Below are 12,684 nucleotides of genomic sequence, written 5' to 3'. Positions count from 1 at the left end.
CCACTTTCTTCATGCTTTCTAAGATAAAGAACTCCGGCAGACACATCACATTTGGCTATAGCACTTACTAAAGGAACATCAGGACTCATAGAAGCCATCCTATAACCACTCAATGTATGAAGGGCCAATTTCCTTCAGGACAACTCTCTTACTCCCACAGAATGCCATAGTTTGCCTCCTTTGTCATCATCTCCCTACACATCAATGTTCCTCACAATGATGGCATCATTGCCTGCCTCCCGTATTTAAAAGACATTGGACAACATTCAAGCATCACCAGAAATACTGAACTCCTCCACTTCGTCCTCACCCATAACAACTTTACATTCAAGAACAATTAGTCTAAACTGTAGGAACTACCACAGGGTGCTAGGATGGCTCCCCAATAAATCAACCTTTTCGTGGACCACATTTAGAAAAATGTGCCACAAAACTCAATAATATACTTAACATACATCAATGATACAACCCAAACTCCCTCACAGGATTCCCACTACAACTTCAACCGCCATCATCCATTAAACTTTCTCTAGAAAATTCCCACAAAAGCATCAGATGTCTGGACAACACAATCACTTTCAACAATAGAACCCTACAAGCAAACTACAGGCAGTCCCCGGGTTACGTACAAGATAGGGACTGTAGGTTTGTTCTTAAGTTGAATCTGTATGTAAGTCGGAACTGGCGTCAGCTGCTGCTGAAACTGATCAGTTTCAACCGCGGCTGAATCTGGATGCCAGTTCTGACTTACATACAGATTCAACTTAAGAAACCCAGGCGTCCCCAAGTCAGCTGCTGCTGAAACTGATCAGCAGCTGATTCCAGGAAGCCTGGGGCAGAGCAACTCTGCCTCGGGCTTCCTGTAGTCAGCCGCTGGTCAGTTTCAGCAGCGGCTGACTTGGGGACGCCTGGGGCAGAGCAGCTGGGGTGCTGCTGGGTTGCTCCAGTAGCACGGCTCCTCAGCGCTACTGAAGCAACCCAGCAGCACCCCAGCTGCTCTGCCCCAGGCGTCCTGATTCAGCCGCTGCTGAAACTGACCAGCAGTGGCTGAATCAGAACGCCTGGGCAGAGCAGCTGGGGTGCTGCCGGGTTGGTCCGGAGTGGCGCTGCGGGACCAACCCGGCAGCCCCCAGCTGCTCTACCCCAGGGGTAGGGAAGAAAAGCCTGGTCTGCTGGGGGGGGGGGGGCACTAGCTGCACCCCCCCCCCCCCAGCAGACCACGGGGACAGGAGCACAGCCGCGGAGCACGCTCGCAGCGGGACAGCCCAAGCACGCCCGGGCTGTCCCACTGCGGGCATGCTCCAAGGCTTTGCTCCCCGTCTCCCTGAAGACCAGGCGGCGGCTTTGCTCTGGTGTCCCTGGTCTTCTGCAGGGGTCCAGCGGCTTTGCTGGACCCCCCCAGCAGACCAGGGAGACCGGGAGAAGCTTTTCTTGCCCCAGAGGACACGGGTGGCAACCCGCCGCCCGTGAGCTCCGGGGCGAGAAAAGCCCCGTTCGTAAGTACGGATCCGACATAAATCGGATCCACGTAAGTCGGGGACTGCCTGTATATACAAGAACCATGTGGATCACCACTCTTTCCTCCACAGATGCATGTATTACACCAAACACACCAAGACATCTTATTTGCAGCCAGGTACTCAGACAACACAGAATATGTTCTGAGGAGAAAATCTAGGATACACACCTTAATACTCTTAAAACTACCTTCACCAAGCAAGGACATTCCATAAGAGAAATAGACCACATTATGGATTCTCATCAGTCCATACCTGAACTCAAATGGCATATCAAACAACTGCAACCCTTACGTGATGATCCTCAAAAATCTTTCCAGAATACTCTCTTCTGGAGTTCAAATCCCTTACCCGCAACCCCACAGAAGCAAACTTTCCACAGACTAAGATACATCAACTCAAAATGGCACCAGACTCTGCCAGAACACCCAAAGAACATGCAGAAATATCTTCAGTGCTATGATAATCAACACCCACATCAAACATCTTTCAAGATCCAGGGGTCCTAATGCCTATCACAACATTGGGTGGTCATCAATCAGTACATTAAATGCCCCAAACAATTACCATGTGAGTGAAAATGGACAAATGCTATGCTCTCAAATGAACTCACACAAATATGACAGAAGACAAAAATATCCTATCAAAAATATCCTCTCATCCACGGCAAACATGTTTCACAAAATATCTACTCCATATTAGGGATGGTAAAATGTAGTTCAATGTGTAACCATGTAACCGCTGAAAACTCAGTAGTTACACAGTTATGAGCACTTGCAGCTGGCTCACCAGGAGCCCGTGCGCACTGTTCCTGAAGAGCAGCCTGACACGCCACGCTGCTGTCTCTGATACAGAGGCAGCAGTCCGGGGTAGGAATGTTAACGACTAGTCAACTATCCGATAAGAAATGCCTATCAAGTAGTCAACACACTAGTCAATTAGTTGCTTCCCCCACCATTGCTGCTTCTATCGGAAAGAGGCAGAGGGGTGGGGGGAAGAGGTGGGGTGATTCAAAGCGGCAGCATCGCATGGAGCCTGAGGCCAGACCCTGGGCTCCATGTGGTGCTGCCGCTTTGAAACACCACGTGTAGCCGGAGCCATTGGGGGACTCACCCACTGACCCTGGACTCTTGTGGTGCTGCTGCTTTGAAATACCGTGGAGAGCTTGAGGCCAGCTGGGGACTGCTTGAGTTCCTCGCAGCACTTTTGCCAGCTGTTGCTACACTTCAAAGTTGGAAGCGCCCTTATTGACTAATCAAATTAACCAATTAATCTAAATTTAACATTCCTAGCGTGGGATGGCAGGCAGCTCTCCAGGCTACATGAACACTAATAGATAAACCCGGGCTTATCAGTTATGGTTATACATTCACATCCCTAATCCATCTCTGACCTGTCAGTCCTAATTTTCAAAGGAAACCTGCATAACACATTCAAATGATAAGCATGGGAGATTAAATTTGGAACTCCACTAAGAATAAAAAACATTGACACAAAGACACTGTTTTCATTTCTCTTCGGTCTTATGACTGCATAGATGTTAATTTTATGTATTTCATCTTGTATGGTTGCTTGCAATATATGTTAACTCCTTAACAATTTGCTCCACCTTTATTTAGCTGCAACACTCTGATCACCTTTTCCAAACCCGAAGTAGAGCTCCGTGGGCTCAAAAGCTTGTCTCTTTCGCCACCAGAATTTGGTTCAATAAAATATATTACCTCATCCCACCTTGTTTCTGTGACAAGAGAGGTTCGCATTTGTTCAGTGCAAATCTATTCAACTCTGGCCAGGATTTACAAATCCTACAGAACAGTCGCTCTATCACCATCTTTCTAGTAGTTTTCTCTTCAAGAAAACCAACAGTTTTTAATTTGAAATACTAAGTACAGTGAGACCTCCAGTACTAAAACAAAATTTAATCCACCATCACAATAGAGAAGGAAGTGTTCAAATAATGAGAAAACGAAATAAATCTCTCAGGCCTCCAAAAGGTATCCTGAAATAGAACAGAAGGTTCCTCTACTATAGTTCCTAAGATACACCTACACATAAACCCACTGAAGCCTAAATATAAGATGATAAAAAAAGCACAGGAATGTGAAATTTTATTTTTTCAACACAGAACATTTTCTAGCAATTCAACTGAACAATTCAACTTTCTGATGTCCTAAGTGTGTGATAAAGAGTGATATCAGAAAAGTGGTTTTTTTTTAAACTCAGTTAAGAAAAGGAAGATATCAGGTTTGTGTTAGAGATAAATTTGGCTGTGTAACGAGAAATTATGAATACAAATGTATTCACAAGTGCCGCCAGGTGCCTTCCACTGTGCTTCTGTTGTTTAAGCGTATTTAGAGCAGGCTCTTAATACATTTAAAAAGCAGAGGCACTGTGTTCTGGGCCTGGGCACGAACCGGGAATCAGCTGATTCTCAGCTAGCTCCCAGTCCCCGCTACCCCCAGCTCACCTCCCGCTATGGAGATGGTGCTGGGCTGAACTGGCTTTTGAGCACCGGCTCCTGTTCTCCCCGCCTTTCAGCCTCTGATAAAGGCAGCAAGGCTGGGGGTGGGGTGGAGGGGTGGGGGAAGACTAGTCACTTACATCCCTAGATCTAACACCATCGAAAAATGTACTATAAGGCAATGAAAAAGACACACCTGAACAATACATTCACTGCTCGTCATATCAGGAAAAAATCCAAAGCATATTTTGAAAGGACAGAAATGAAGAGAGGTGGAGTTACAATATAAAGGAAGCAACAGCTAGCTTGGTCAAGGTGACTTTTCCTGCCAGGAGCTCCTTGTGTGTCTCTCACTCCACATCACAATAAATAATGAAATTGTAACTTCTTATTCCTGTCATATACACTTCTATATATTGGGCTCTTTTCACCCATAACAAGTGCAGCCAAAACTTGGGCTACAAGGCAACAGCTCTTAAACGACACATAGCAACACATCATGATAGTTTGGTACAAGAAATGAAAAACACTGTAGCTATAGAAACTGTGGAGATAGAAATAAATCTCCAAGGCATTGGAATTAACAACCCCTCCCTTGCAAACAGTGTTAGAAGACCTTTATTTATCATCATTGGTCAGGAATTTGGTTTTATATATCATCTGAGACACCCTTTAATGTTTAATCATCAGCACAACACAACAGCAAAACTGAGGATTACCCTTTAGGTATGACCAAAACTAACCACATTTAGCTTATGAAATTTAATGAGATATGCACCCTGAGGCGATATGTACACATCTAGCCACTATGACAGTGTTTCTTATACTATGTTCCACAGCACACTGGTGTGCCGCGATGCAGTCAGAGGTGTGCCACAGAGAACAACAGAGTTCAAAATGGCCACCATTAAAGGCTATTTTAAAGTTTTTTGCTCAATAACTTTTCACACACACACCCCTTTTTTTTGGCTCAACAAAAAATCCTTGATGTTCCTCATTAAAAAAAAAATTGTGTGGTGTTCCTTACTCTTAAAAAGTTTAAGAAACACTGCACTATGATCCATGTATTTATATACTTTTTACTTTAGTTATGTCTCCAAGTCACAGTGCCCCATATAAGTAATTTTACAGAAGATCGTGGTTTTGGAAACTACACAGTTAGTTAAGTACCTAGTAGGGATGTTGCGATATGATTAATTGGCTAATCAAGTAGTCAACAGAATTTTTATGGACTACTCAATTAGTTGATAAAGGAAGACAGCTCAGCTCAGTTCTGGCTTGCGCTGAGTCCAAGACCTACCCCTACTGCGAGGTCTGGGACCCTCTGCAGACAGGGTCTGCTGCCGGAGCAGCCTCTGCATGTAGCGAGACTGAGTCTGCTGTGGGTGGAGGCTGCTTTGCAGCAGCCTCCTCTTGCACCACTCCCGCTTTCCCCCCGCCCTGCTACCTCTCAAAGGCAGCAGCAAGGGGGAGGCAGGTGACACCACACAGATGATACTGGGGAGCATTAATCTGGCACATCTGAAGGGAATCTGGTAATTTGTCGACTCTCTAGTGGGTCATTGAGAATCTGTGTCTAGAAACACATAAAGCATATTTGATATTAAAAAAAAAAAAGTTGTTTCTGCATTCCCAGAAAAAACGCTTTTAACACATGGAATTGTCTAGTTATCCTTTTGTGATGGAGACAAAAATATGTAACTCGCTCAGATGCCAGGCAGGTGTGACAAAGAAAAACTATTTGTGAATGACACTGCCCTGGATGAGTCTGCTCAAAGCTCCAAAAATGAAAAATAATCAAGCCTACCATACTTGGAGCAGACCTTCCAGGAAGGCTAAAGATTACTCTTCACTTCACTCCCTTTGTGCCAAAGATAAAGCCATAGTAAGAAAATGGGCTCTAGTGAGCTCCCGATTAGAGACAATGACTGGCAAAACAGACATGGAAGCACTGATCTTGGAAGACCATGTTTACACTTGGGGAAAAACTGTATTTTTAACATTAAGGAAACATTAAAATTCTAGAGTAGACAAAGCAATTGTATTTTTAGGCTTCCTCACCTCAACTAGTTGGTATGTGTTTAATCTACAGGAAACCCTTGCCATTTGTGAATACTGGGAGCCTCCGAACTTACCACAGGTACAGGAAGCCACAGGGTACGTCTAGACTACATGCCTCTGTCGCCAGAGGCATGTAGATTAGGCTACCAGACATAGTAAAATGAAGCGGCGATTTAAATAATCGCCGCTTCATTTAAATTTACATGGCTGCCGCGCTGAGCCGACAAACAGCTGATCAGCTGTTTGTCGGCTCAGCGCGATAGTCTGGATGCGCGGGTGTCGACATCAAAGGTATTTGTCGACCACCCAGGTAAGCCTCCTGGGATGAGGTTTACCTGGGTGGCCGACAAATACCTTTGATGTCGACACCCGCGCGTCCAGACTACCGCGCTGAGCCGACAAACAGCTGATCAGCTGTTTGTCGGCTCAGCGCGGCAGCCATGTCAATTTAAATGAAGCGGCGATTATTTAAATCGCTGCTTCATTTTACTATGTCTGGTAGCCTAATCTACATGCCTCTGGCAACAGAGGCATGTAGTCTAGACGTACCCACAGTGAATTCACCACAGCTCTCATCCCTCACCATCCCTACAGACAAGACAGGAGACTCGTAAACAAATGGAACTACAAATGGTGATTCCATGACTTGTGAAGGTCTCCTGTATATCTGTTTTAGGAGTAAAGACAAAGAAAGGCCTATGGGGGACTTTTCTGTTTAGGACTTGTCACAGAGTCATTTTATGATTTCTGTCTGGCATTCGTTCCAGACAAAAATGTAAAGATCATATCTACATATAAAAATATGTGTTTTTTTCCTTAGGGTTCTTGGGAACCAAAAAGTACATTTAGATCAAACAATAGGTAATGTGAAAGGGAAAATGGACTGACTCAGAGAGGAAATTCTTGAGACGCTCCTCGTACTAATCAAAGACAATATGGCTACGTCTAGACTGGCCCCAAATTCCGGAAAAGGGATGCAAAGCAGGTAAGTCAGCATAGGGAAATCCGCGGGGGATTTAAATATCCCCCGCAGATTTAAATAAACATGTCCGCCGCTTTTTTTCCAGCTTGGGGGAAAAGTAGGAATAAGAGATCCTCCGGAAAAGGGCTTTATTCCGGAGGATCGCGCCAGGCTAGATGGTTTTTTTTCCGGCTTTTCCCCAAGCCGGAAAAAAAGCGGCGGACATGTTTATTTAAATCCCCCGCGGATTTCCCTATGCTGACTTACCTGCTTTGCATCCTTTTTCCGGAATTTGGGGCCAGTCTAGACGTAGCCTATAGGTATGAACAGAGAAGCATTTCACCCAATCAGCTAACAGAGTTGATGGCTACAAAAAACAATGTTTAGGTTTCAGTCCTTCAAAGATAAAGGCTCAAAAGGAGAGTGCTGCCAGATTATGATGATAAACCCGAATGGCTCTGATTTAATGGTCAAAAGGGAGTATTTTTCAACGGTAATACACCGATTGAGTTAATGCAATATGATTAAAAATCCCTGTCAAGATGAATGTTGAATGCTAACACTTTTGAAGCACAGCTAGCTGTATCTTTAGCTTATGAAGGGATCCTAAGGCAGGGAGAATAAATAGATGCTACGAAAGCAAACACAGGAACCCAGTATTTGAGATGCCTGGAATCCCTTCTGAGCAGCTTTTCTAAGGCTTTAGAAAAGCCTCTCTTTGTCTATACTCCTAACTGATCAATGGTGCTTAAGAATGCTGCCCCTTCATCTGAGGAAAGACAAAAGTGGCACTGTGAATGGCTTCTTATTGACAGGAGGATTCTCCTGTTGACAATGCAAACCCCACTGAAGAACTGGATTTTACCCACAAAAATTTCATGATACCATCAACCTATTTTGTTAGTCTTTAATTTGCTGCTAGACTATTCAATGTTTTTATGTTTTTCCTGTGACAGACTAAACTAGCTACCCCTCGGCTATCCCTCTGAAACCTACTCAGAGCGGGGCAACATTTTGTTGGCAAAAGTACTAACAGTGTGTCTGGCAGTGCAAACACTGCCGGACTTTCAGCGACATCGCCATGTCCCTAAAAGCCATGTAGTGTAGGCAAAGCTTATGAGACAGGAAGATAAGTCTAAGAGCTAAAGGCTGCTGTCATCACCCAATCTAGAGCAGCAAAGAAACAAGAACTGCAGCATGAGTACTCCAGCAGAGGGCACCACAACTCCTCTGCATCCTGACCTGGCTAGCTTTTGCCTGATGACTTGGAGATCAAGGACAAATCCAAGCATTACGAATCATGGTCTAAGACACACAACCATTTTTTGTCCTCCCTCTTTTTATTTTGCAGTTATGAAATGAACCCCTGGATACTGCCAGTTCTATTTAGGTCAATATTAGCAGATCACATGTTCAAAATTTCTTTTAACCATTATCTAGCTTGTGTACATAAACTACTTCAATATGATTGTCTGCTCTCACCAATAATGCTTCATTTGAAAGAATATGCCATGTTACTCCATGCAGTTAAAAAAGTTAATATCCCAGCATTATGCAAATTCATCTCCTCTTTCCAAAATGTTGGCATGCAGTAAGTGCTTTGTGGACATGGATTCTGCATATTTGGTTACCGTATTTTCCGGCGTATAGGGCGACTGGGTGTATGACGACCCCCTATCTTTTTAATTAAAAGATAGGGTTTCATCTTATACCCCAGCGCCCTTCCGCCTCCTTTGCTCCCGGTGTCCCTGGTCTGCTGGAGATGGTCCCCAGCAGACCAGAGGCACCGGGAGCAAAGCCGCCAGGAGCGCCTGGGCTCCCCCCCGCCGGAGCCCCTCCGTGGCTTTGAAAGCCTCGGGGGAAGCCGGCGGGGGGGCATCCCAGGCGCGCATGGGCTGCCCGCCCGCCAGAGCCCCTCCGCGGCTTTGAAAGCCTCGGGGGAAGCCGGCGGCTGGGCATCCCAGGCGCGCATGGGCTGCCCGCCCGCCAGAGCCCCTCCGCGGCTTTGAAAGCCTCGGGGGAAGCCGGCGGGGGGGCATCCCAGGCGCGCATGGGCTGCCCCCCCTCCGGAGCCCCTCCGCGGCTTTGAAAGCCTCGGGGGAAGCCGGCGGGGGGGCATCCCAGGCGCGCATGGGCTGCCCGCCCGCCAGAGCCCCTCCGCGGCTTTGAAAGCCTCGGGGGAAGCCGGCGGGGGGGCATCCCAGGCGCGCATGGGCTGCCCGCCCGCCAGAGCCCCTCCGCGGCTTTGAAAGCCTCGGGGGAAGCCGGCGGCTGGGCATCCCAGGCGCGCATGGGCTGCCCGCCCGCCGGAGCCCCTCCGCGGCTTTGAAAGCCTCGGGGGAAGCCGGCGGGGGGGCATCCCAGGCGCGCATGGGCTGCCCCCCCTCCGGAGCCCCGCGGACGGGCTCCGGAGGGGGGGCAGCCCATGCGCGCCTGGGATGCCCCCCCGCCGGCTTCCCCCGAGGCTTTCAAAGCCGCGGAGGGGCTCCGGCGGGGGGGGGGGGGCAGCCCATGCGCGCATGGGCTGCCCAGCCGCCGGCTTCCCCCGAGGCTTTCAAAGCCGCGGAGGGGCTCCGGAGGGGGGGCAGCCCATGCGCGCCTGGGATGCCCCCCCGCCGGCTTCCCCCGAGGCTTTCAAAGCCGCGGAGGGGCTCCGGCGGGCGGGCAGCCCATGCGCGCCTGGGATGCCCAGCCGCCGGCTTCCCCCGAGGCTTTCAAAGCCGCGGAGGGGCTCCGGCGGCGGGGCATCCGGCGTACAAGACGACCCCCGATTTTTGGGGGATGTTTTTTAACTTCAGAGGTCGTCTTGTACGCCGGAATATATGGTATATTTCAGATTTTTTGAGGCAAGAATGAGACTAGCAATTATGACCACAGACATTTAGTCTGGGCCCTATAATAAACTATAAAATCATGTTTTAGAGCATGTATACATTAAAATACACAGTCAGCTCAGAGAATTTTTTAAAGAAATCCATTAGTCATGACCAAAAACAGTTATAAACTTATAAGAATTTTACAATTACTAACTGGAAGACTTTGGGGAAATTTATTCATGCTATACCTCAGTTACTTCCAAAGGTTTACATCAAGGATAAATTTTGCTCCTTCTACCACACATTACACAAATATATTCTTTTCAAAGTTCTACATAACCAAGGATAGGTTAAATTACTATACATTGCATTAATATCAGAAGCTTTTTTATTTGATGGCTATAGCTTAAGGAGCTACAGTGCGTAGCCGAGTTTGTTGTTTTTTTCTGTAACAGACTAATGGTCTGGTAGTACTTTATAGAATATATCTAAAGGTTTTGTTAGTCTATAAAGTGCACCAGACCATTTGTTATAATTTATTAAGATATTCATAAACACAAACTTAAAAGAACGTAGAACCTGAGAGTTATCAACACCTTGAGAATGGAGATTGTTTCCAACTCTGAAAAAAGGTTCAAGAGTACACAACTGAATATTGATTTAAAGCTTTGAAACGTTACTATGCAGAAAAAATGCTTTTAACCTGTTTAATTTTAATGAAACAAAAATAAACAAAGAAACAGTTTCCTTTCCTTGACAATTTTTTTAAATCACATTCTCTTTATTTAGTACTTTAACAAAGTACTGTATACATTAGCTTTTTTTGAGTGTGTGTGTAGAGGAGTGTCTCTTGTGCTGCCTGATTATGTACTTCTGGTTTCAAGTGATGAGCATGGTTGACTGGTCAAATTTTAATTCTGAGGTATAGTGGCAAATTGTGTAAAAGTACTGCATTATTAATATTTTTCTAAAATGAATTAAGTCTAGAATGTATTACATTAGGTACATTATGCCTCTTTGCCTATAACACCTACGGAGAATTTTTAAAAATCCAGCTGGATGGAAATGGTTTAGGGCAGCAACAGGCAACCAAGAACAGTGAGGGGGTCACGTAAGTGGCCCTCCATCTCAGTGGGCCACTGTCACAAATAGCTGATTTGTTCTGTTAAGAAGGGGGAGAAGCAGGGACTGAGCTAATCAGGCAATTCATGACATTCCTTGAGTGCTAGAAGGGGGAGGAGTAATAAGTGCAGGGCGCCAGTGCACAAGAAGTACGTAGAAGAGGGGGCAAACAGCGGGTCCATGGGCCACAGGTTGCCTACCGCTGATACAAAGCATTTACTTAACGTATGCATTACTTTCAGACAGAAAGGCACTTAAGAGTTAGAAATGTGAAAGTGTAACCACGTATACGGTTAACTGATGAGCCTGAGCTCATTGGATAACATGCACAGTTACACGCAGGCTCCCGGTATGCATGGGGAGATGGCTTAAAAGCACATCGGCTCATGCTGAGCCACCTCTCCCCCTATACTGCTGCACAGGGTGGGGGACGGGAAGAGACAGGCGGGAGCTGGTACATGCAGGGAGCCAGCTTTTAAGTAGTGACCCCAAGCACCATCAGTATTCAGAAGATTGTTATCTATCTCACCTTGAAGGCACCAGTTGTAAAATACTCAGTCACTTGAATGTTTTGTTTTTTATTATTGTTTTTTATTCTTTTAGTATTTTATTCTTGTTTGAGTGGTGCCAACAGCTCGCTACGCACTTTTTGCAGACATTAAATATGAAGACAATTTTTATTTTTTCAGGCTGTGTCTATACTACACATTTTGCCAGACGAGGCAATGCAAATCATAGAATCATAGGACTGGAAGGGACCTCGAGAGGTCATCGAGTCCAGCCCCCCGCCCTCAAGGCAGGACCAAGCTCTGTCTACACCATCCCTGACAGATGTCTATCTAACCTGTTCTTAAATACAGGCAGTCCCCGACTTACGCGGATCCGCAGTTACGAACGGGGCTGCCCCAGAGTACACGGACTGCGGGACCTCGCGGTCCTGCCGCCCGTGTACTCTGGGGCTTTGCTCTGCGTCTCCCTGGTCTGCAGACCAGGAAGACGCAGAGCAAAGCCGCGGAGGGGCTCGGGCAGCGGGGCAGCTCCGCTGCCCGAGTTCCCCCTCCCCGGGGCTTTGCAAAGTGGTTTTATTAAGTAAAAGCAGTAGGATTTAAGTGGTTGCAAGTGAAAACAAGCACAGCCAATAGCCAAATAGATTACAAATGTAAAATAACAAAAAAATGTGTTGCTAAATCTGACACTTATCACAAACTTATTACAAACTCACCCTAAAACTGTTCTTATTTTAGCTAAGCCTCCAAACCACAGAAGTTCCTTTTCCCTGCAGTCTTTGGTTCATCCTCTTGGTTGTGCCATGCCAGCAAAAGACAAAAACTGCTAGCTTTCCATTGTTTTATAGATTCCACTTTGGACAGGAATTCTGTTTCTACATTCTTCACTTACATGGAAAACTACCTGGTTAGGTCCTACCAGGTTTGGGGGGGGGGGGGTAACGTGACTTCCTAGGACTAACCACTGCTAAGACTTAAAGGACAAAGGAGGCTGTTTTCAACTGATCATCTAGACCAGGGGTCAACAGCCTTTCCAAAGTGGTATGCCAAGATTTAACCCTCCTGCCTTGGGCTGTGCCACTCTCCCAGGACAGGGAAGGAACTCTCTCCACCATGCACCCCGTGGACCACCTGGATCAATGCAAACCTTTCCACGGAACACCAGTTGCTAATGGAAACTCATCGTTAATTACATAATTATGTCCAAGCCATTTTGCTAGTGCTACATCTAAGAAGAAGA

The sequence above is a fragment of the Pelodiscus sinensis genome, chromosome 7, assembly GCF_052426305.1.
Source record: "Pelodiscus sinensis isolate ZL-2025 chromosome 7, ASM5242630v1, whole genome shotgun sequence".
NCBI lineage: Eukaryota > Metazoa > Chordata > Testudines > Trionychidae > Pelodiscus > Pelodiscus sinensis.
The sequence above is the reverse complement of the archived record's forward strand: the minus strand, read 5'-3'. Positions refer to the sequence as shown.